At 45.0% G+C, this 24,753-nt stretch overlaps 1 protein-coding gene across 1 annotated transcript in view; it reads right to left on the reverse strand.

The window, feature by feature from the left end:
* FAF2 (Fas associated factor family member 2) overlaps positions 1-24,753 on the reverse strand; it is a 2,444,504-nt gene that overhangs the window by 772,764 nt on the left and 1,646,987 nt on the right. The gene's annotated exons all lie outside the window — the stretch shown is intronic.

A 24,753-nucleotide genomic window follows, 5' to 3' on the forward strand; every position in this document is an offset into this window, starting at 1 on the left:
AGAGGCAAGGAGGGCTGTGCTGTATCCGCTCCTTTAGAGTGAATCCAGGAACAATACCTTTTCCACTTATCAACATAAGATTTTCTTCTACTCGGTCTCCTGAATTCACGTATGACATCCAGTACCTGCTTGCTTAGGCTGGCCACTGGAGAAGAATTCAAGGAATAAGCCAGGGTGTAAGGTTTCAGGGTTTGCAATTGTGGATGCAAGATCTGTCCTTCCTGCTGAGTGAGTAGGGTTGGAATCTGGTGTAGGTGCCATGGTGGTACTGGTGACAGACTGCGCAGTAGTGCGTACCAGTGTTGGCATGGCCAGTCTGGGGCTATCAGGATTGCCCTTGGTTTTTCCTGCCTTATCTTGAGTAGCACTCTTGTAAGAGGAGGCAGAGGGGGAAATGCATAGATTAAGAGATTTTCCCAAAGGAAGGATAGGGCAACCACTTTGCAGGCCTTGCTGTGAGGTACCCTGTTGCAGAATTTGCTGAACTGGTGGTTGTATGGGGAGGCAAATAGGTCCACCTTCGGGGTACAGCATTTTTGGGTCAGAAGGCTGAAGGTGTTGTGGTCTAATTGGCACTCGTGTGGGTCTAGGAGATTTCTGCTAAAGTCTGCCAGAGAGTTTTGTTTGCCTGGCAGGAATTGAGCTTGCAGGTGAATATGCAAAGCTGAGACCGTGTTCCACAGGGTCATGGCAAGACTGCAGAGTGGGTTCCCCCCGTTTGTTGATGTACCACATCACTGTGGTGTTGTCGGATTTTATTAGAAGGGGCCCCGGTGAGAGTAAGGATCTGAAATCTGTCAGAGGATGCTTAACAGCTAGCATCTCTTTTTGGTTGATGTGCAGATGAATTTGGTTTGAGCTCCAGTGGCCCTGAATGCACCTGCCGTCCAGATGTGCACCCCAGGCATAGTCTGATGCATCTGTGGTTAGGGTCTGGGCAGTGTGGGGTTGTGTAAAGGGAAGTCCCTTCTGTGGTTGCATGCTGCTGCCCACTAAAGAAACTCTGTCCTTAGACAAGGTATTATAGGTATGATAGCTTCCAGGTCCTGAGAATGCTGGCACCAAAGACTTAAGTACCACTGAAGTTTCCTCATATGCAGTCTGGCATATGGAATTATTAGAATGCAGGAGGCCATGAACCCTAGAGCCTGCAGGATTTTCCTTGTGGATAGCTGGGTTCTGGTGGCCATTTGAGTGAAGTAGCCTGTCAGATAGGTTTGTTTTTCTGGAGTAAGGTATGCCATCTGGGATGCTGTGTCCAAGCTTGCACACAGGAATACAATTTTTTGACTGTGGACTAGTTTGGACTTCTTTTCGTTAATAGTGTTCCCCAGAGAGAGGTTAGAAGGTCCTTTACAAATGTCAGGAGCAACAACAGCTTTTCCTGACCGTCTGCCTGAATCAGGCAATCGTCCAAGTAAGGGTATATTTGAATCTTTCTCGGTCTGCAAAAGGCAATGGCTGGAGCCAGGCATTTTGTGAAAACTCTGGGAGCAGTGGATAAGCCAAAGGGAAGTGCAGAGAAAGTACAGTTGTGTACACTTACCATAAATGCAGATGTTCGAGTGTATTCACTGTTGCAGTCATTACATTTGGGTTATCTGCCTGCAGGTAGCCCTCAGCCGGCCTGAACACCAGTCTCTGCGGATTTCTGCGTCGGATGCTCTCTCTTCTTCCATGACATCAGGTCGTCAGGGGTATAAAACATGCAGCCAACGTCATTACATCAGTTTTTCTTGCCCCAGATGTCAGGTGCCCCCATAATAGGAAGCAATTATATGGCATGGTAAAACCCCCATCAAAAAGCAAATACACCAGAAAAAATAAATATACCAAACAAGAAGGAAAGGTAGAGCCAAGAGAAGTCAGGGGGCTGGAGGGAGGGTAACCAGGACCGCAACAGTGAATACACTCGAACATCTACATTTATGGTAAGTGTACACAACATAACTATGTTCTTCATGTTTCACGGTTGCAGTCATCACATTTGGGTCGATTCCCAAAGCTAAAGAAGGGAGGAGGAAGTTAAAGAGCATTAGGGCCAGCTATTAAGTCCTGCAAGACTGCAGTGGCAAATCCAGCTCTGGATTTAGAAAAGATAGGCATGTGGTAATGCTTGGTGAAAGTATGTACAGAGCTCCAGGTAGCAGCTTCTAGGAAGTCCCTGGTAGGGATTCCTCTGAGAAAAGCCACAGAGGTAGATGCAGCTCTGGTGGAATGTGATCTTAGCCCCTGTGGGGTAAGTTTTCCATGATGCTTGTAGCAGAAATGAATGCAATGGGCTATCCATTCAGAAATGGTTTGCTTTGAAATGGCCTTCCCCTCTGCCCCTGCAGCAAAGCCAATTAGCAGCTGTACAGATTTTCTGAAAGGCTTAGTCCTGTCCAAATAAAAAGTACAGTTTTGTATCTACCATAAATGTAGATGTTCGAGTGTTCACCCTGCTGCAGTCATCACACTTGGGTTATCCTGCAGTCAGGCGGTCCTGCAGTCGGCCCGAATTCCAAAGTCTTGGTCCGGCATCGGTCAGTGCGTCAAGGGTATATAAGAGGCATCCAACGCCATTTTCTTCAGTTTTTATATATATATATATATAAGCTATATAAAAATAAAACAAAACCCTTAGGTACAAGCAAATACACCACATAGGTAGTATAGGATAAAGTGGTAGAGATAAGTTCAGCTAGTTCAGAGGGGATGGAGGGAGGGTAACCTGGACTGCAGCAAGCTGAACACTCGAACATCTACATTTATGGTAGGTACAAAACTGTACTATGTTCATCGTGTTACCCTGCTGCAGTCTTCACACTTGGGTTGAATCCCAAAGCTAAGGACGGGAGGTGGAGTTAAACAGGGTTAGAAGAGGCTAGTAGGCCCTGCAAAACTGCAGTGGCAAAACCAGCTCTAGTCAGAGTAAAGAGGCAAGTGATGGTGTTTGGTGAAGGTGTGCACTGAACTCCAAGTAGCAGCTTCCAGAATATCCTTGGTTGGCACTCCCCCGAGAAAGGCTGCTGATGTAGCTGTAGCCCTGGTGGAGTGGGACCTAATGTTAGCAGGTACTGGTTTCCCATGATGTGTGTAGCAGAAACGTATGCAATGTCCTATCCATTTAGAAATGGTCTGTTTTGAGATAGCTTTTCCTTGTGATCCTGTAGCATAGGCTACAAAGAGCTGGTCAGTTTTTCTGAAAGCCTTAGTTTTATCCAAGTAGTAACGTAATTGCCTCAATGTCCAGAGTGCAGGAGTCTTTCTCCTTTGTTCTGGGGATTTGGGAAGAAGGTGGGCAAGTGAATGGTTTGATTTAGGGCCACACTGGATACCACCTTTGGCATAAAGTAAGGATTAGTTCGTAGAGAAACTCTGTAGATGAAAAATGAGGAAAGGTTCCACTGCCATTAGTGCCTGTAGCTCTGAGACTCTTCTAGCTGAGGTCATTGCTAGTAGTAGGACAGTTTTCCATGAAAGAAATTTTAAATCAGTTGAAAAAGCTGGCTCAAAGGGCGGTACTGTAAGTTTTTCCAGGACAAAGTTGAGATCCCAAGTAGGTGTTGGAGCTCTCCTTGGCGGTCTTAAGTTCTTAGCCCCTCTGAGGTACTGTCTTAGGAGTGGATGTGAAAATAAAGGAGGATCAGTGCTGTAATGAGCTGAAATTGCTGAGGTGTGGATCTTAACAGATGAAAAGGAAAGTCCTTTGTGTAACTTCTCAGTTAAATATTGTAGAATCTGAGGAATGTTCGGCTCCTGGGGATTTAGGCCTTTAGCCTGGTTCCAGGAGCAAAATCTTTTCCATTTGTCTGAATAGGTTTTCCTGGTGCTGGGCCTCCTGGTCTCCAGAATGACATCCATAACAGCTTTGGATAAAGGTGTTGGCTGGTTGTTTAGGTAATTTGCCATGCAGCCAGGTTTAAAGTCTTGAGCTGGCTGTGTAGAATCAGATTGTTGCGCTGGGTGAGCAGGTGAGGAATTTGTGGCAAAATCCTTGGTGGGCCCTGGGCCATGGTCCTTAAAAGTGGATACTAATGTTGGTGTGGCCAATCCGGTGCAACGAGAATCATTTGTGGCCTCTCTAATCTGACTTTCAGCAGTACCTTTGCTAGAAGAGGCAGTGGAGGGAAGGCATACACTGTTAATGTTTTCCAACTGAATGAGAGAGCGTCCACTTTCCAAGCTAGTGGATGGAAGGTCCTTGTACAAAATTTTTGAAGTTGGTGGTTGTGGGGGCTTGCAAACAGATCTATGTCTGTGTGTCCCCATTTTTGAGCCATCATTGCAAATACTTGTGGATCTAGTTTCCATTCGTGTGGATCCATGATGTTTCTGCTTAGGTCGTCGGCCAATGTGTTTTTCTTTCCTGGCAGGAATTGTGCTTGTAATTGAACCTGGTAAGACAGTGCAGTGTTCCACAAGGTCATTGCTTGCCTGCATAGAGGGTAGGAATGTGTGCCCCCTTGCTTGTTTATGTGCCACATAACTGTGGTGTTGTCTGTCCTTATTAGTAGTTGTCCTGGGTGTAGAAGGTCCTTGAAAGCTGTTAGGGCATTCTGCACTGCTAGCATTTCTTTTTGATTGATATGCAGGTGTCTCTGATCTGTAGTCCATTTGCCCTGAATGCACTGTCCTGCCATGTGTGCTCCCCAGGCATAGTCTGATGCATCTGTTTGTCATAGTTTGCCTGGCTGTGGGTAAGGTGAAAGGCTGACCCTTGTTGAGGTGACATGCCAGTGCCCACCATAGAAACTCCTGTTGAAGGCAAGGAATGAGTGGAATCATTGTTTCCAAGCTGTGGCTGTGCTGAGTCTATACACTTTTCAGGTACCATTGTAATTTCCTCATATGCATTTTTGCAAATGGTATTAGTAGAATGCAAGATGCCATGAATCCCAAGGCCTGCAGAATTTTTCTTGCAGGGAGTTGGGTCTTTGTTGCCATTATTTTGAAATATTGAAACAGTTGTCGTTGTTTGTCTGGCGTAGTAACGTAAGATAAGCCATCTGGGCCGTTGTATTCAAGCTGGCACCCAGGAAAGTTATGTTTTGTGAGGGCACTAGTTTTGATTTCTTTTCATTTACTGTGTATCCTAGGCAACTTAGAAGGTGTTTGACAAATGCCGGATGCTGTAAAATAATGTCCTTGCTTTCTGCTTGAATAAGACAGTCGTCCAGGTATGGGTATATTTGAATTCCTCTTTGTCTGCAGTACGCAATTACTGGTGCCAGGCATTTTGTGAAGACCCTGGGCACAGTAGATAAGCCAAAGGGCAGTGCAGAGAATTGATAATGCATTGAACCTGCAATGAAGCGGAAGTATCTTCTGCAAGTTTGTCTGATAGGGACATGCAGGTATGCCTCCTTGAGGTCCAAAGTGACTAGCCAAGCATTCTTGCCCAGCATGGGAAGAAGCTGCTGTAGTGTTAGCATCTTGAATTTTGGTACTTGCAGATAGGTGTTCAGAATTGAAAGATCCAGAATGGGTCTCCATGCTTTGTCCTTTCTTGGAACTAGGAAGAGTCTTGAGTAAAATCCTTGTCCCTGCTCCTGTGTAGGTACCTGCTGAATGGCTCTCATGTTCATGAGAGCTGTAATTTGTTTTTGTGCCTCTGCCCATTGATTTGGTGGCAGGTTTGGCATTCCTTTGATCCTTGGTAAGGTATGAAAGTGGAATCTGTATCCGTGAGAGACAATGTTTAGAACCCATTTGTCTTTTGTGATGATGTGCCAGTTGTCTGCAAAAAATGCTAGTTTTCCTCCCAAGGGTGTTGCCAGGAGAGATTTGCTTGGTAGTTTGAAGATAGTCATTGTGTCTGCCTTCTGTTAGCTTGGGGCCTGTCTTCTCCTCCTTTCTGGGTAGCAGACCCCATTGGCAAGGTTTGTAAGGGCCCTGTGACTGATCTCTGCCCCTTGGGCATCTGTATTTGCCCCTCTGTGATCGGTCTGAAGCTGGAAAAGACCAATTTTTTGTTGGGAGGGGGTTGTACCTGCAAGAAATCCTTGACCATTTGCACAGATTTAGCCTTATCCTCCATTTTCTTTAAAACCTCTTCTGCTTTGACACCAAATAATACATCCTGTTGTAAAGGTGCATCAGGCAAACGTGGAAGGACTATGGCTCACCAAGTTTGCAGACGACTGCAAACTGGGTGCCATAATCGACTCTCCAGCTGACACAAACATCCTTCAAAAAGGTCTGAGGGAGACAGATAACTGGTGCCAGCACCATGGTTTAAAGCTAAATGCCAAAAAATGTATAGTCATACCCTTTGGCAAAAACAATGTGCCCACAAATTACCACATAGGCGGAAACCCATTAAGTACAGAGAAAGTTATTAGGGACCTGGGGACCCAAGTTGATAGCAATCTCTCCTTTGAAAACCACATTGCCAAAGTGGTTAGAAAGACCTTCTACATAGCCCATCTCATCACGAAGGGTTTCACATCTAGATCAAGAGAGGTAATCGTGCCCCTTTATTCATCACTCATCAGGCCCATCATAGAATACAATGCCCCTTTTGGGATGTACCTTACCAGACACCTGCAGCAATTAGAGAGACCCCAAAAGTATCTCACCAAGAGGATCAAGGGTCTCAAACAGATGCCATATGCTGTTCGGTTAAAAAAACTCCAGCTCTACTCAGTTGCAAACCGCCTACTTCAAGCCGATCTATGCCTGACATACAAAGCTATGTCAAATCCAGAATTAATGGACATGCTCCACCTCAGTAAATCTAAATTCCTTAGAGCCACACGCTCGAGGGACTTGAACCTCAGCACAGAAATAAATAGAACTTGCTGGAGGGACAGGTTCATAACCCAGAGGCTCCCTTCGCTCTGGAATAGAATTCCAGTTCATGTGAGGCAGAGCACCTCACTGAATCTCTTCAAGAAGAATCTCGATAGGCGGATGGGGGATCGTAGGTTTGTCCCAGGGATTACTCCCGTGTCACTATTAGACAGAGGCACAGTAAACTAAACCTTAAAAAGGGCACAGTATACTCAAATCAAGGGGTGGCGTAAGCCATACAGAATCGGGCTAGGCTTATAATTGCCCCAGGACAGATAGCCTAGTATGAACCTATAATAATTTTGCTTTAACATGGTCAGGGAGGGTTTGCTCTTTTAACCAAACATGTCTACGAATGACTGAGGCCAGTAACAGCTGCTCTACAGGAAGCTTCCAGTGAATCAAATCCGCATTGTAAAGTATGCTTGCCCACCTGTTCAGCTGCATACAACAGATCCTGCATTTCCTTAAACTCAGGCTGTTTTGAGTGTGTGCTCATTTTTGTTTTAACTGAGACATAAGGAATTGTTGATATTTCAACATGTGAAACTGGCAATTTAATGCTCTCATACCCAGAGTTGCAGAGGTGTATATTTTCTTTCCCCATCTATCTAAGGCTCTGGAATCTCTTTGAGGGCACAGGATTTATAGCCATAGAAGCCTTTGCTCCCTTAGGACCCTGGGATATGGTTTCTGGGTCAGCTACAGGGCTTTTATAAAGGAATTTGTGTGGGTCAGGTACTCTGTAATATCTGTCTGGTTTGGCTGGAGCAGGAGGTAGTGAGTCTGGATTTAAACTAGACTCCAAGTAGACATCATCCACAATATCTAAAACAGGAGGAATAGCAAGGGGTCTGTGCTGGGGTACCAGAAGGAACTCTCGGAGCCTTTTCTTAGAATGAGTAATCCTGGCCTTCCCAGTGGAAATGTTCCCTCATGGTATGTAATGTTTCCCCAAAGGAGTAGAATAGAATCTTCAGCATCAGAATCCTCATAAGGTGGAAAAGTGTAATCCTGTTCCTCAGAAGAATCTGAGGAGAGAGAAACCTGGCCAGAGGATGCATAATCCTCCTCTTGTCTTGGGCTTTTATCAGGAGGGGGATGGGAACCCCTGATAAGGGTAATTAAATCTTCAGCCATCTTAAGCAGGCATTTTGTGAAGACCCTGGGCACAGTAGATAAGCCAAAGGGCAGTGCAGAGAATTGATAATGCATTGAACCTGCAATGAAGCGGAAGTATCTTCTGCAAGTTTGTCTGATAGGGACATGCAGGTATGCCTCCTTGAGGTCCAAAGTGACTAGCCAAGCATTCTTGCCCAGCATGGGAAGAAGCTGCTGTAGTGTTAGCATCTTGAATTTTGGTACTTGCAGATAGGTGTTCAGAATTGAAAGATCCAGAATGGGTCTCCATGCTTTGTCCTTTCTTGGAACTAGGAAGAGTCTTGAGTAAAATCCTTGTCCCTGCTCCTGTGTAGGTACCTGCTGAATGGGGCCTTGACCTGTAGACTGATGAACAGTTTTCTTAGGTTTAAAAGGAGTTTTAAGTTTAGCATAAGATTTAATGGTGAGTGTAGTCTGTCTGAAGACACCTTCTGCAACCGAAGGTGTTTCCTCTGCACCGGTGTCTAAATCTGCTCCGGTGTTGGTAGATGGCTGCGTCGGCCTAGCAGACTCCGCGTGGGAGTGGGCAGCTGTCTGGGTTCCAGCTCTGCGGTCATCAGGGGCTGAGTAGGCGCCTCACTGAAAACCAGAGAACCGGTGACAGGCCCAGCTGAGGCCTCGGGGTCTGGCTTATTCCTAGGCTGCCTGTCCTTATCCTTGCGTTTTTTATGAATTGCGGTCGTCGGCTGCTCTGACGGCATGATATAATTGAATTTCCTACCAAAGTAATGTCGTGCGAAGTCAAAACGGCATTTGATAGTGCATTTATTAAACCTAGCACAAAACCGACAACCAGTGATGTCGTGGTCTGGGCCTAGGCAAGGAATACAATAGCAATGGAAGTCCTTATGAGGTATTTGCTTCCCACAAGAAATGCAATTGTTAACTTTTTCTGACATTGGACTGAGGCAAGAAAATGTTCCCCAACGGGGTACTTAGCTTTATTGAAGACTTCGGACTGAAATTCAAATCGAAAATCTCAGGTGTCGGCCAACCGGCACTTGCGAACTGCTTCTGCTTCGGACATCGCGCGGCAAGAAAGACTGAAGAAAATGGCGTTGGATGCCTCTTACATACCTCTGACGCACTGACGTCAGGGAAGAAGCTACAGCAACCGACACAGGACCAAGACTTTGGAATTCGGGTCAACTGCGGGACCGCCTGACGGCAGGATAACCCAAGTGTGATGACTGCAGCAGGGTAACACGATGAACATTCTAAGTTGCCTGTGCACGTCCAGAGATTGCCGTATTTGTTCCCCTTTGTTTTGTGGATTAGAGAAAAAGGTAGGCAAATGAATGGACTGATTTAGGGCCACACTAGACACCACCTTGGGCACAAAGGAAGGATTAGTCCAGAGGGAAACCCTGTCCGCATGGAAGATAATGAAGGGTTCCACTGACATGAGGGCCTGTAATTCAGACACTCTTCTAGCTGAAGTGATGGCTAGAAGGAAGGCTGTTTTCCAATAAAGAAATTTCAACTCTGCTCTTGCAGCTGGCTCAAAGGGGGGGCAGAGTGAGCTTTTCCAATACAAAGTTAAGGTCCCAGGCTGGAGTGGGAGCTCTCCTGGGGGGGTCTTAATTTTTGGCACTTCTAAGGAATTGTTTTAGCAAGGGGTAAGAGAAGAGGGGTGGGCTCAGTATTATAATGTGCTGAAATGGCACAGGCATGAATTTTAATTGACGAGAAGGAAATGGCCCTTGTGGAGCACATCTGTTAAGTACTGTAGAATATGAGGTAAGCTGGGCACCATTGCACCCATCCCCTGAGCCTGGCTCCAGGAACAGTATCTTTTCCACTTTTCAGCATAGGATTTTCTAGTACTAGGCCTCATTGCCTTCAGAATGACATCCAGCACCTGGTTACTGAAGGATGCTAGAGGAGACCTGAAGGAATTAGCGAGGCTGCAAGGTTCAGGGTTTGAAGTTGGGGGTGCAGAATCTGGCCCGCCTGCTGGTACAGCAGGGAAGGGGTCTGAGGCAGGTGCCATGGTTGCAGCAATGTCATACTGCGCAAGAGGGAGTACCCAGTGCTGGCGTGGCCAGTCTGGTGCAATCAGTACTGTCCTTGGCTTGTCCTGTTTGATCTTTAGTAGAACCTTCGAGAGGAGAGGCAGAGGGGGAAAAGCATAAACAGAGAGGCTTTCCTAGATAAAGGACAGGCCATCCACTTTCCATGCTTGACTGTGGGGAGTTATTGTGCAGAATTTGTTCAATTGGTAGTTCTGAGGGGTGGCAAACAGGTCTACCTCTGGAGTTGCCCATTTGTTCCTCAAGAGACTGAATATTTTGGGTTCTAGTTTCCATTCGTGTGGGTCCATGAGATTTCTGCTCAAGTCTGCCAGTGAATTTAGTTTGCCTGGCAGGAAATGAGCCTGTAGGTGTACACTGTAGCTCACGCTGTGTTCCACAGAGCCATGGCTAGTCTGCAGAAAGGGTATGAGTGGGTTCCCCCCGCTTGTTTATGTACCACATAACTGTGGTGTTGTCTGTCTTTACCAATAGATGTCCTGAAAGAATACGGTCTTTGAAGGCTGTCAGAGCATTCTGTACAGCTAACATTTCTTTTTGATTGATATACAGGTGCATCTGTATCGGGTACCATTTGCCCTGAATACACTGCCCTGCCATGTGAGCCCCCCCATGCATAGTCTGATGCGTCTGCTGTTAGGGTTTGGGCAGCTGGGGGTAGAGTGAAAGGGAGTCCCTTGTTGTGGGAGCAGGCCTCTGCCCACCAAAGGAACTCAGTCTTTAAGGAATGATAGAAATCATTGTTTCCAGGTCCTGAGAATGTTGATACCATTGGAGTGTCCTCATATGCAATCTTGTATATGGAATTAGTAGAATGCAAGAGGCCATGAACCCCTGGGCTTGCAGTATTTTCCTTGCAGACAGCTGGGGTTTTGTGGCCAATAGTTTGAAGTAGGTTGTCAAATAAACTTGTTTCTCTGGAGTGAGGAATGCCATCTGGGAAGTTGTGTTCAAGCTTGCTCCCAGGAATACAATCTGTTGGCAGGGTACTAGGTGAGATTTATTTTCATTGATGGTGTACCCCAGTGAGAGCAGAAGTTTCTTTATGAATGCCAGGTGTTGTAATAGCAAGTCCTGGCTTTCTGCCTGAATCAGGCAATCGTCCAGGTATGGGTAAATTTGAATATTTCTCTGCCTGCAAAATGCAATGGCTGGAGCTAGACACTTTGTGATTACCCTGGGCGCAGTAGATAAGCCAAAGGGAAGTGCAGAGAACTGAAAGTGCATGCAGCCTGCCCTGAAGCGTAGTTATTTCCTGCAAGATTCCCTTATTGGGATGTGCAGGTAAGCTTCCTTTAAATCTAGCTCTGTCAGCCAGGCATCCTTGGCTAACATACGAAGAAGCTGCTGAGTTAGCATTTTGAATTTTGGAACTACCAGGAAGGTGTTGAGAATAGAGAGGTCCAGGATAGGATGCCAGTTGTTGTCTTTTCTGGGTATCAGAAAAAGTCTTGAATAAAAACCTTGTCCCCTTTGTTCTGCTGGGACAGGTTGAATAGGCGTGATACTGAGAAGAGAGAGAACCTGCTGTTGGGCCCCGTCTATTGATTTGGGGGTAGGTCTGGCCAACCATTTGGAGTTGGTAGTGTGTGGAAGTGGAATCTGTATCCTTGGGAGACTATGTACAAAACCCATTTGTCCTGGGTAATGAGTTCCCAGTTTTTTGCAAGCAGGGCGAGCTTTCCTCCTAAGGGAGCAGGTAGTTGAGCAGGGCTTGGAAGAGTTAAGGTTAAGTCATTGTGCCATTTTTCCGTAGGGGGGTGGCTTACTAGTCCCTGCTTTGGAAGTGGGAGCCCCCCACTGCTTAGGTCTGTGCGCAGCCTGAGACTGTAGTTTAGGTGGTCTGCTGTTCCTGGGTTTGGATGGAGAAGGCCTGGAAGGGACTGGAAACAACCAGTTCTTAGAAAGCCAATGCCTACTGAATCTGGGAGGCTGTACTTGTAAGAAATCTTTAACAGTCTGCATAGATTTAGCTTTTTCCTCCATTCTTTTGAGGACAACTTCTGCTCTGTTGCCAAAAAGTCGGTCTTGATTTAAGGGAGCATCCAGTAATTTAGCTTTAACATGATCTGACAAGTTTTGTTCCTTAAGCCAAGCATGCCTTCTAAGTACAGACGCAGTGACAGCAGCCCTGTAAGATGCTTCTAAAGCGTCAAAACCACATTGCAAAGTATGTTTACCAACTTGTTCTGCAGAATGCATTAAATTTTGCAATTCTTTGTGTTCAACAGAGTCAGGAATCAACATCCTTTTCTGTTTAAGTAGTCCCATAATATGCTGCTGATACTTTAACATATGAAACTGGCAATTTAAAGCCCTAATGGCCAAAGTAGCAGAAGTGTATACCTTCTTACCCCATCTGTCTAAGGCTCTAGAATCTCTATCAGGAGGAGTATGATTTTTGGCAGCAGTAGCCTTAATACCTTTTGGTCCTTGGGAAATGGTCTCTGGATCCGCAGAAGGATTCTTGAAAAGGAACTTGTGAGAGTCAAGTACTCTGTAGTACCTGTCAGGTTTTCTGGGAGCTAGAGGTAAAGTGTCTGGGGTAAGGCTAGATTCCAAGAAAGCATCATCTACAATACAATGTCCAGAACAGGAGGGATAGCTAAATGCATGTGTTGAGGCAGGAGTAAGAATTCCCTAAGTCTCTTTTTGGACTCAGAATAATCCTGGCTTTCCCAGTGGAAATGCTCCTTAAGAGTATGCAAAGTTTCACCGAAAGAAATATCTTCTGGGAGGGAAGCAGAGGGAATGGAATCCTCTGCATCAGAATCCTCATAAATAGACAAGGACAAATCCTGGTAATCAGGAGCAGAAATATCAGATTCCTGATCAGAAGAATCAGAAAGAAAATCAGTTCTAGGTTTCTCAGAGGGGGAAGGCTGGCTTCCCCTAATTAAGGTAATAAAGTCTTCAGCCATTCTAAGCATTTGTTTTTGAGGCCTATGGGCCTGCAGTTTGGTCGTCGGTTTTCTAGGCGTAGTGCGAGTTTTTGGCCTGGATGAAAACAATAGCGTCAGTTTAATATGAATGTCGGTAGGCCTGAATACACCCTCAGAAGCCAGTGCCTGCACAGCAGCTCCGGACCCATACAAGGTAGAGACATCCGCAGGTTCCATAGTCAAAGCATCATCTCGCGGCATACCGGACTCCGAATGGGTCTCAGTAGAGGCTTGCGAATCTGAAGTAGCGGGTATCAGGGGCTGCGAAAGCGCCTCACTGAGTACCGGTGGACTGGCGACTAGCTTAACGGAAGCATCGGCAGTTTTGGACCTATGCGGTCTCTGTCTTTATCCTTACGTTTTTTTGGAAGATCGGCAGTCGGGTGGCTTACTGAAGCCATTTCGGAGTACACAGAGTACGAAAGTAATTAGCTGCAAAAATAGCCCGACGACGAATAGTTCGGACGTTGAACAAGGCACAAAACAGACAGCGAGGGGCATTGTGGTCTGGGTCTAAATAAGGTATGCAGTATGAAGGAAAATCTCTATGAGGTATTTGCTTTCCACAGGTAAGACGATTGTTAACTTTTACCGACATCGGTTAGAGCAAGAAAAAGGATCCCAACGGGGTACTTATCTTTTTTAAAGACTTCGGGTCTGAAACTCGAAAATGAAAATTTCAGGAGACGGCCGACCAGCACTTGCAAACTGCTTCTGCTTCGGGCACCACGTGGCAAGAAAGACTGATGTAATGGTGTCAGCTGCATGTTTTATACCCCTGACGACCTGACGTCGTGGAAGAAGAGAGAGCATCCAACGCAGAAATACAAAGACTCTGGTGTTCAGGCTGGCTGAGGGCTACCTGCAGGCAGATAACCCATATGTGACAACAGTGAAACATGAAGAACATCTGATAATGCATAGATCCTGCCCTTTAACATAGATATTTCCCTGCAGGAGTCCTTGACAGGCCTTCATGTCTAGGGTGGCTAACCAGGCATCTTTGGACAGCACAGGGAGAAGCTGCTGAAGGGTGAGATTTTTGAATTTTGGTACCACCAGGAATGTGTTTAGAATGGATAGATCTAAGATTGGGCTCCAGGTTCCCTCTTTTCTGGGCACCAGGAAAAGTCTGGAATAAAAACCTTGGCCTATCTGTTCTGCAGGAACAGGCTGAATTGCATTTATGGAGAGCAGGGGCTGAACATGGTTTTGTGCCTCTGCCCACTGGTTTAGAGGAAGGTCTGGGAACCCTTTTGGGGTTGGCAGCATGTGGAAATAAAATTTGTACCCCTGGGATACTATGTTGAAGACCCATCGATTGTTGGTGATGGAGGCCCAGTTTTTAGCATGGTGGGCACGTTTTCCTCCTAGGGGCACGAGCAAATGGGCAGAGGTGAGGAGTGGAGTTGAGAAGTCATTGTGAATTCTTTCCGTAAGGGGGTGGCTTAGCACTCCCTGTTTTAGAAGTGGAGGTACTCCATTACTTAGATCTCTGCATACCCTGAGACTGTAATCTGGAGGGGGGGGGGGTCTGTTTCCCCTGGGTCTAGTTTGAGAGGGCCTTGAGGGAGCTGGAAAGGACCGATGTTTCGAGGGGCAATGCCTACGGAATATAGGAGGATGTACTTGCAAAAAATCTTTGACTGTCTGCATAGACAGATCTTTTTCGTCCATCTTTTTTAAAACCTCTTCTGCTTTGGTGCCAAACAGATTGTCCTTGTTCAGAGGAGCATCCAATAATTTTGATTTGACATGGTCTGGCAAGGTCTGCTCCTTAAGCCAGACATGCCTTCTAAGTACAGAACCTATGACTGCTGCCCTGCAAGATGCTTCTAGGGCGTCAAAACATTGCAGGGTATGCTTACTGACTTGGCTTGCAGAATGCATAAATTCCTGTTATTCTTTATTTTCTGCACAGTCAGGAAAGGTAGAGCATTTTTGCTTAAGTTCCATAGTATCTTGCTAGTATTTCAGCATGTGGAACTGACAATTCAATGCTCTAAATAGGGGGAGCTGCAGAGGTGTATACTTTCTTACCCCCATCTGTCTAAAGCTCGAGAATCCCTGTCCAAAGGGGTGGGATTCTTAGCTGTAGTTGCTTTTATTCCTTTAGGTCCTTGGGAGATGACCTCTGGGTCAACAGTAGGGTTTTTGAGGAGACATTTGTGAGAGTCAGGGACTCTGTAGTACCTGTCTGGCTTCCTTGGAGCAGGGGGTAAAGTATCAGGAGTTAGACTGGACTCCACAAAGACATCATCCACAACATCCACAACAGGAGGGATAGCCAAGGGTCTTGTGCTGTGGTAAATCTAAAAATTCCCTGAGTCTCTTTTTGGACTAAGGATAATCCTGGCATTCCCAGTGGAAATGCTCTCTCAAAGTATGTAGGGTTTCATCAAAAGAAAAATCCTCCGGAGGGGAAGCAGAAGGAATGGATTCCTCGGCATCTGAATCCTTATAGGCAGATAACAGCATGTCTTCATATTCAGAAACCTCAGAGTCATCGGACTCTTGGTCAGATAAAGCTGCTGGAGACCAGTCGCTTTTTCTTTTATCAAGGGAAGGCTGGCTTCTCCTAATCAGCATGATCAGGTCTTCTGCCATTTTAAGCATCTGAGATTGAGGCAAGGAAGCAGGCACTTAAGTTTGGTTCATCAGTTTTTTAGGCGTAACTTATACTCTTGGCCTTGGAAACTCGATAGTTTTAGAAAGAACTGAAGACGCAAAAGAAGTCATCGGTTTGTGTGGAATATCAATAATGCGAAGAACTTCCTCAGAAGCCGGTGCCTTCCCAGCAGCTCTGGATGCATCCAAGGTAGGGACATCCGCAGGGTCCATAGTCAAACAAGAGTCTCTCGGCATACCGGACTCCGAACAGGTCTCGGTAGTGGCCTGCGAATCCACGGATGCAGGCATCAGGGGCTGCAAAAGCGCCTCACTGAGTACTGGCGAACTGGCGACTAGCTTAATGGAAGCATTGTCAGCAGTTTTGGACCTGTGCGGTCTGTGTCTGTCTATCCTTACATTTTTTCGGAAGATCGGTAGTCGGATGGCTTACAGAAGCCATTTCGGAATACGGAGGTTGAGAGCGAAAGTATTTAGCTACAATAAGGGCACAACGACGAATAGTTCGGGTGTTGAACAAAGCACAAAACCAACAGTGAGGGACTTCGTGGTCTGGGCCTAAACAGGTGACGTAGTAAGAATGGAAATCTCGGTGTGGTATTTGCTTTCCACAGGCGAGACAATTGTTAACTTTTTCTGACATCAGTTAGAGCAAGAAAAAAGGATCCTCAATGGGGCACTTTGCTTTAGAAGTCTTCAGGATGATTGAAATTCGGAAAAGAAAACTCAGGTAGCGGCCGAATGGTACTTGTGCGAACTGCTTCTGCCTTGGGCTCCTCAGCAAGAAAGACTGATGTAATGGCGTCGGCTGCCTGTTTTTATACCCCCTGATGACCTGATGTCAGTCCTGAAGCGACAGCAACAGACGCAGAAAGACTAAGCCTCTAGTATTCAGGCAGACTGTGGGCTACCCCTGGCAGGATAATCAGTGTGTGATGACTGCAACGGTGAAACACGAACATCTATAAATACTTAAAATTAGCTATACTCTACCCTTCTGAATCCTGGCTGAACACTACAAATTCCTCATTTTATCTGACCTGCAACACTGTGTAATTTTTTTACTCTTAAAACTTGACTGGGAAGTTGGCATGATGGTTAAGGTGTTTATCTTACAAACACACAGTACAGGGTTTGATTCTCATGAAAGGGAAACTGGCTAGGCTTAAAATGGCCTACAAGAGTAAGAAGCCTATATTTGACTGAACCTATGACTTAAAACAGTACACAAGTATGAATCTCCATTTCCTATACCATACGATTTCAGCTCTTGAAACCTATAAAAATTAATTCTGCCCTCTCAGTGGAGATCAACATATTTTATTCCATCCTTTTGCCACTCTCTAATCCTAGTTTATGTGAACCTTCTTCACTTTCAAAACTAATAAGATCTCTTGCACCACAGGAATTCCCTCAGCTAATTTACCAAATCGTTATCTGCATATCTCTTAATATATACCCTGCCTTTTGTTCACCTCTGGTAAAGGGGGATGAATCCCAGACAACACCCCCAAAACCCAAGACCTATTACTGGCTCAGATGCTACAGAAACGGGATGATGGAGGATGGGACTAAATGACTTCAACCCACCCATCCTGAAAGAGGGAACTCAATGCCATACTGGCACTTACTAGAAAGGTACATAGCATGCATTAAAGAACACGGACCCCACCAAACAATGTTTGCACATTAACCTCCATGGGGCATGAGTGGGAACTGCAGGTCACTGCATCTGTGAACATGCATGTCAGCCATTAGGAAGGAGGGGGCCAAGCTTAAAATTAAACTCCACTAAATGACAAACTCTTGTCTACAAAGGGAAATGAATGGGCTGACAGATTTGTGGGAGATCTGATAACTGTCTGGTAGTGTGTGTGTGTGTGTGTATATGGGGTGGTGGGTGATAAACAGGTACCAAAAAAAAAAGGGAAAAAATGAAAAAGTTATGTTCTTACTATAACATTCCATCTATGTTGTTGATCTTCATTCATTCTTGACTGATGGGTTCAGTTCCGATCTCTCGGAACAGACTCGGCCGTTATACATAATTTGCACCAGCCAAAAACTCTCAAGCTAAGGCTCTACCCACAATGCCTCTCTCTCTATTACCTCAGATGGAGTTTGCCTAGTAGTTAAGAAAATACAGAAGCCCTGTCTAAGGTATAACCCTATAATATCCCAAGACTAGGCCCAAGCCTCCAGGAGTCTTTTGTAGGGGGCAGGTGGGTGGGATGTCAAGAATGAATGAAGATCAATACCACAGATGGAACGTTATGGTAAGAACACAACTTCTTTATCTGATGTTGTCAATCTTCATTCATTCTTGACTGATGGAACAGAGTTCCCCAAGCTACTTTAGATCCTGGGTGGCTCTTAAGGATATTCCTGAGCACCACTGAGCCAAAGGATGCTCTTCCCCTGGAGACCATGTCTAATTTGTAATGAGTGATAAAAGTATGTGGAGTAGCCCAAGTTACAGCTGCACATATGCCTTCCATAGGAGCCCAGAAATGGAAGACCGCTGAAGTGGAAATATATCTAGTAGAATGAGCTCTAACTGTAGTTGACAACTTGATGTTATTTTGGTTGTATATAAAGGTAATGCAGTCTGTCATTTTGACAAGGTGACCTTTGATACAGGTTTGCCCAATCTGGGTCCTGAAAATGACAAAAATAGTTGGCCTGATTTTCTAGAAGATTTTGTTCTGCCCAAGTAAAACGTAATTGTCTGTGGACGTCCAACAAGTGTAAACAGTATTCAGTTTGTAAAATTTAGGAAGACTGGTAAGTTCACGGACTGGTTGAAATTAGATTCTGATACCACTTTGGGAAGGAAGGAGGGATTGGTTCTGAGTGAAACTCTTTCTTTGTGAAAAATGATATCAGGATGGTTCACACACAGCATGAAACTCCGAAATTCTCCTACCAGACATGATAGGAAAAAGGGTTTTCCAAGATAAAAACCTGTGGTCACAAGTAGCGGCTGGCTTGAAGGTTTGTCGAACTAGACATTGTAAGATTAAGGTCAAATCCCATGGCGCTACAGGGTCTTTGAAAGGGGGTTTTAAATGCACAGCACCTTTAAGAAAAAGTTTGCATAGACGAGACATCAACCAGTTATGAAAATTTGAAATGGCAGCCAAATTAACTTTAATTGTAGATGTAGAGGCCCCCATCTCAAATAAGGTAGCTAAATATTCCAAGGACCTTACCAACTCATGCCATGAAAGGGTCTATGCAGTTTGTACAGTCCCAGATTGAAGATGTTTTCTATTTGCTTAGATAAAGCTTTCTGGGTGGATGATTTATGGGAAGACTGAAGTATCTTTTGCACTGGAGAGGACAAGTTATTCTGTATGGCAATTACAAGCTGTCAGCTTGAGATTTTGAAGACTGGGATGGCACCAGGCCCTGAGGGTGAAACAGTAGGTCCAGAACTGGGTCGAGAGTCCACGGGCCGTGAACCAGATGAGGCCAAAGGATGGGGTACCAGATTAGACGGGGCCAGTAAGGTGCAATGAGAATCACTTTGTTTCTCAACTGTTGAGTTTTCCTCAGAAACTAGGGGATCAATGGAATTGGGAGAAAGGTATACAGGAGCCCCGGGGACCAATCGAGAAGAAGCGAGTCTCTCATGGACTCACTGCGAGGTGAGATTAGGGCAAAGTAGCTGCTGCATTTGTGGTTTATGGGAAAAGCAAACGGGTCGCAGCAAGGCTGATGCCATCGACGAAAGATTTTCGTCACTATGTTGGGCTTGAGAGATCACTCGTGAGGCAGGAGGACACATTTGCTCTGTTTGTCCGCAATCATGGAGTTCCCTGGGATATGCGCTATCAAAGTGGTTGGAAGCGCTTGCCCATTGTCAAATCCTTAGAGCTTCCCGACATAGAGGGTAGGACCTGGTTCCCCCATTTGTTGGGATACCAGACTACAGACATGTTTTTCTGATTTGACTGCAACTGTCCCGGAAAGAAGGATAGCCTGGAATGTTTGTAATGCTAAAAGCACTGCCCTCAATTTCGAGGATGTTGATGTGCATATTAGCCTCTAGTGGGGACCAAGTGCCTTGAACAGTCTTTCCCCCATCTGGGAAGCATCCATGGTCACTACGGCCTTGAGCTGAGAGGGGGAAAAGGAATGACCCCATAGATTCTCTCTTCTGGCTTCATCCACCAAGGTAAATCCTTTTCGCAGTGATCAAAACTGGATGGGATGTCAAGAGTCATTGAAGCAGCCTCATGTGATACCTTGCTAGGGGAACTAATGTTATTGTTGCTGCCATGGTTCCCAGCGGATGTAGTACCAGATGAGCAGGAACTTTGTTTTGGGAAATGATTACTTGAAGTTGCAATCTTTGCTTCAACAGCCTGTGGAGAGGAAAGGAGGCTAGACAGGATACTGTATTTAATCTTGCTCTGATGAACTCCAGATCCAGCGTGGAAGGCAATTGTGACTTTTCTTTGTTGACTGAAATGCTCAGTGCTTGGGCAAGATGCAGACTGAAGTCTATGGTGTAAAGCAGCAGATGCCTGGAGGGGGTGGTGAGGAGCCAGTCGTCTAGCTATGGAGACACCCGGAATATCTAGTCCTGGTAATAACTGTCAGATCAAGTTTCGGCATCATAGGCTGTGCCGAAAAGGTCATCGTTAACAAAGAGGTTCGAGTCGATTTGATGAGTGACGGCACCGATGTGGATTTAGTCGTTTTTCAGTGCCAGAGGTGATGATACTGTCACTTTTGGTTCTGAAAATAATGTGGGAACTTGCAGTTTTTGGGACTTTTCTTCATGTGCCATAGTGAAGGTCGGCACAGAGTGGATTCTTTTCCTCACATCTGGCTTTGGAGTCTCTGCCTCAAACAGGGCTTCAGTAAGAGGACATTTCAATAAGCCTTTTAAGATAAGCTTACTGCGCCTCTCTGCTGAAGTACGGGTGCTAAAGCCCGTGCAAATATTACAAGTCATGTCTAAGTGAGGAGCACCAAAAAGTACACCCATGAAAGAGGCCCATTAGAATTGGGCATCTTTCTGCCACAGTCCTGACAATGCTTGAATATGGATGTCCTCTTTTGCTTCTCTGCCATATCCAAAAACAGTTGGGTCACAGATACACACACAAATGCACAAAAGAGAGTTACGGAAAGAAAGGATTTTTTTTTTAAACATATATACCAACAGTGGTATAGGAAAAGTACCCAAATGGGTAAAAGGAGAAAAAGGGGGACGAGGATGCCAACAACGGTATGGAAGACTGCCAAAAGTAATAAGGAAAGGGAGGAGGCCTGTTACCAAGGATGTTAATAAGAGTTATAGTAAGGTTAAAGGGGGTGGGTAGAAATAGTCAGAAAACAGTCACACAGTCAAAAACAAGGTAGAAAAACTATCCAGAAAGAGAGATAAGAGTTTTAACCAAATATTGTCAGAAACAACAATGAAAATATAAATGTTAAAGCACTTGGCTGAGAGCATCGGCTGACACATCCAATTTTCTGCACTGCAAATGAGATCTGAGGTAATGGGAAGACAGGCATTGTGGGTATAGCCTTAGCATGAGTATTTTTGGCTGGTGCGCGCTTATTTATAATGGCTGAGTTGGTTCCTAGAGGTCAGAACCAAATCCATCAGTCACGAATGAATGAAGACTGACATCATCAGATACATGGTTTCTCATTGCCATGACTTTTCCCACTCCACAAGCCAAGTTGCTTCTGTCCTCACTCTACCTTTGCACTATGTTTACTGCCACCAGAAAGCCTGAAATCTGGTATTCCCTCCTTTCTGATTCTTATGTACATTCTTGCTCTCCTATGAAGCATCCTTCTTTGCCTTCTATAAAGATACATATCACACACACTTGGAATTTTTCCGATCACCTCCCTCCAATAGACCAATCCTCAAATGTCACATCAAATAGCCTATTTGTGACAATACCAGTACCTTCATCACCTCAATCTCACCAAGTATATAATCCTTACTCATCAATTAGCTAGACTATAGGGAGAGATTATATGAAGAGAGACATCATGGAGCTCTCGGAATGTGTCTCAGATTGGTATGAACCTAGCACTTTGCAGCATTTTGCCTTCTCCAAGGATGATGCCATAATATGAACAAAAGATGACTGACTTCAATAATTGGCTTAGTTTATGGTGTCATTCTACGGGGATGCAATACTGCTCAGCATGAAAGGAGATGGTCAACAGACCATGCTGCTTTTGCCAGGGATGGTCAGCACCTCTCCCCTCCAGGCTTTTGAATATTAGCTAAAACATTGTCTTCCCCCATAGTGCCGTTTTTAGGCAATGCCAAACTGAAAGTACTTCCGACATTGCAAATCAAAACCAAGAAAATCTAAACATATTACTACTCAATGCTAGGAGTCTAAACAAAAAGAATTCCACTCCTTAGAAGCCCTTTTTATCCTAGAGAACGCTGACATCTATGCATTCACTGAGACATGGTTTAAACACATGGAGAGCACACCAACAGTGCTAGGTTATAATGCCTTCCACACATTTAGGCCAGCTACTTCACAGAAAGGGACTAAAGGTGGAGGTGTCTCTATTTACATCAAAGATAAATATACTTCAAGGCTAGTCAAACAGGACAATGCACTTGAGCTGCTTCATGTTCAAATCACCATAGGCAAAATCCAATACTACTTCCTTATAAGCTACAGGTCCCCCTCTATGACCCAGGAAACCTGTATCATGGATTTAAACTTATTAGAAACACTAACTATCCAACCCAATACCATATTCATGGGTGACTTTAATCACCCCGCTATTAACTGAGAATTCTATATGACACAAAATGTGCATGGACAGAGATTCCTGGATTTTCCAAACACAAACTCCCTGGACCAAATAGTCAATACACCAACCAGGGGTGCAACCATACTGTATCTGGTAGTCACTAATACTGGAGAGTGCTGAACACCTGCCACTGTAATGCCTTCACTGGTATGGTCAGACCACAAAATGGTCCCCTTTAAAGTAAAAAATAAAACCTGGACCCCCAGCTAAACCTGGAATATTCAGGAACTATTCTAAGGCTAACCTCCTGCTATTAAGTGAGAATCTGGCAAAATTCAACCCCACAAACCCCCGAGAACGCTGCTGCCTATTACAGAACTGTTCACAGAAACCCTGTGTAAGCATGTTAATAGCTGCATACAGGCAGCTGTAACCCACCAGGAAGTAGTACAGAACTAACTCAAAATACAAGCCACCCTGGTGGAATCACAAAATCAATAGGCTGTATATAACAGGAGGAAGAAAATCATGGCAAAAATTAGGAGGTGCAGCATCAGCAGGATAAAAGCACTCCCATCAAACTAAACAAACTCAGAGGACAAATAAAGTCTACCAAAGCCAAATTTAAGGCAAGTTTGGCCTCCTAGACCAAGGACAACCACAAAGCATTCTTTAGCTATATCCGCAACCTCAAAAGCGATACACAATTGTGTGCAGAGCCCATTGTAAATGGAGCCACCTATATTGAGCCAGAAGACATAGCAACCCTCCTGGCTGATAAATTCAGCTTCAACTTTACCCCTCTCTGCCCCTCAACCTTCCCTCGGGAAATATCATCAAATATAACTCCCCCTACTATCACTAGGGAACAGGTTCTTAATGCTCTCTCCAAGACCAAGAACACTGAATCAATGGGCCCAGACAATATCCCAGGATGCCTTCCAAACAGGATGAAACATGACCTATCAGGGCCTCTGGAATTACCATTTAACTGTAGCCTCAAACAGGTTTCATGCTTCATGAATGGAGAAAAACAACAGTCATCCTTTTGCACAAAGGTGGGCCATCTACAGACCCTGGAAACTACAGACCCATTAGTCTCACCAGTCGTATATGTAAAGCCATGGAAAGAATTATCATGGAGATGATTAATAGAGGTATAGTAAACCTCCGGACATTGGACCCAACCCAGTTTAGTTAGGTCAAGGGCAGATTATGCCTACTCAACCTGGTGGATGACTTTGCAAAGGTCACCAAAGTAATGGATATGGGAAAAATTGTTCACACTGCCTGCCTTGACCTGGCGAAGGAATTTGACAATACTCCACTTGGGCATTGTTGACAAACTCAAGAGGTTAAGTACAAACCCATGTGTCACCTGGTGGATAGCCAAATGGCTCACAGACAGGACCCAGGAAGTTAGAATTGGGGAGTCCACCTCTACAAAGAGGCCTGTAACAAGTTGAGTCCCTCAGGGATCAGTCCTTGGACCACTCCTTTTTGTCATTTACTTCTCAGGAGTCAAGGCCAATGTCAGTGGTCTCTGGCTGACTAAATTTGCAGATGATTGCAAATTAGGAGCTGTCATTGAATCTCACACTGACACAAATGTTCTCCAGGAGGGGCTGAGACACACACAAACAACTGGTGTTAGAGCCATGGACAAAAACTAAACACCAAGAAATGCATAATAGTATCCTTTGGAAGTCATCCATCCCTGGTAACTATCATATTGACAACACATCCCTTAGAGTCGACCCAGTAGTCAGGGACTTAGGGACACACACAGATAGTCATCTAGCCTTTCACCATCGCGTGTCTACAGTGGTGAGGAAATCATTCTATATTGTAAAACTTATAAACAAAGGTATGGCATCCAAGTCCAAGGAAATCATTGTTCCACTGTATTAGACATTCATCGGACCTATTATGGAGTACAATGCCCCCTTTGGTATGTACCTGACCAGGCATATCCAACAATTGGAATGCCCACAGTGGTTTCTCACTAAAAGAATGGAAGGTGCAAGTAAAATTTCATATGCAGACCGCCTCAAGGTCCTACCCCTGCATTCTGCCTCCTACAGGCTTGTGAGGGGAGATCTATGCCTGGCATACAGGGCATTGCCAGACCCCACTCTGATGGACGTCCTGCATATCCACAAAACAAACAGCACAAGAATTACCCATTGTAAAGACTTAAACCTTGCCTATGAAATAAACAGGTCCTGCTGGAGAGACAGATATGTATCCCAGAGAATACTGTGTCTATGGAACAGGCTCCCCTAGCCATGTGAAGCAGAGTTCCTCCCTAACCCAATTCAAGTGCAACTTGGGACAACTGGATGGGAAAACGGAAATTTATCCCTGGTTTGGCACCTATGTCTCTAATGGACACAGGTAACCTGTAAATGGTTCATCTCCCAAACCCCTGCTTTCACTTATCAAGGGTATCAGAA

Source organism: Protopterus annectens, chromosome 4.part0, assembly GCF_019279795.1.
Source record: "Protopterus annectens isolate FY-2018-M chromosome 4.part0, PAN1.0, whole genome shotgun sequence".
Lineage (NCBI taxonomy): Eukaryota > Metazoa > Chordata > Ceratodontiformes > Protopteridae > Protopterus > Protopterus annectens.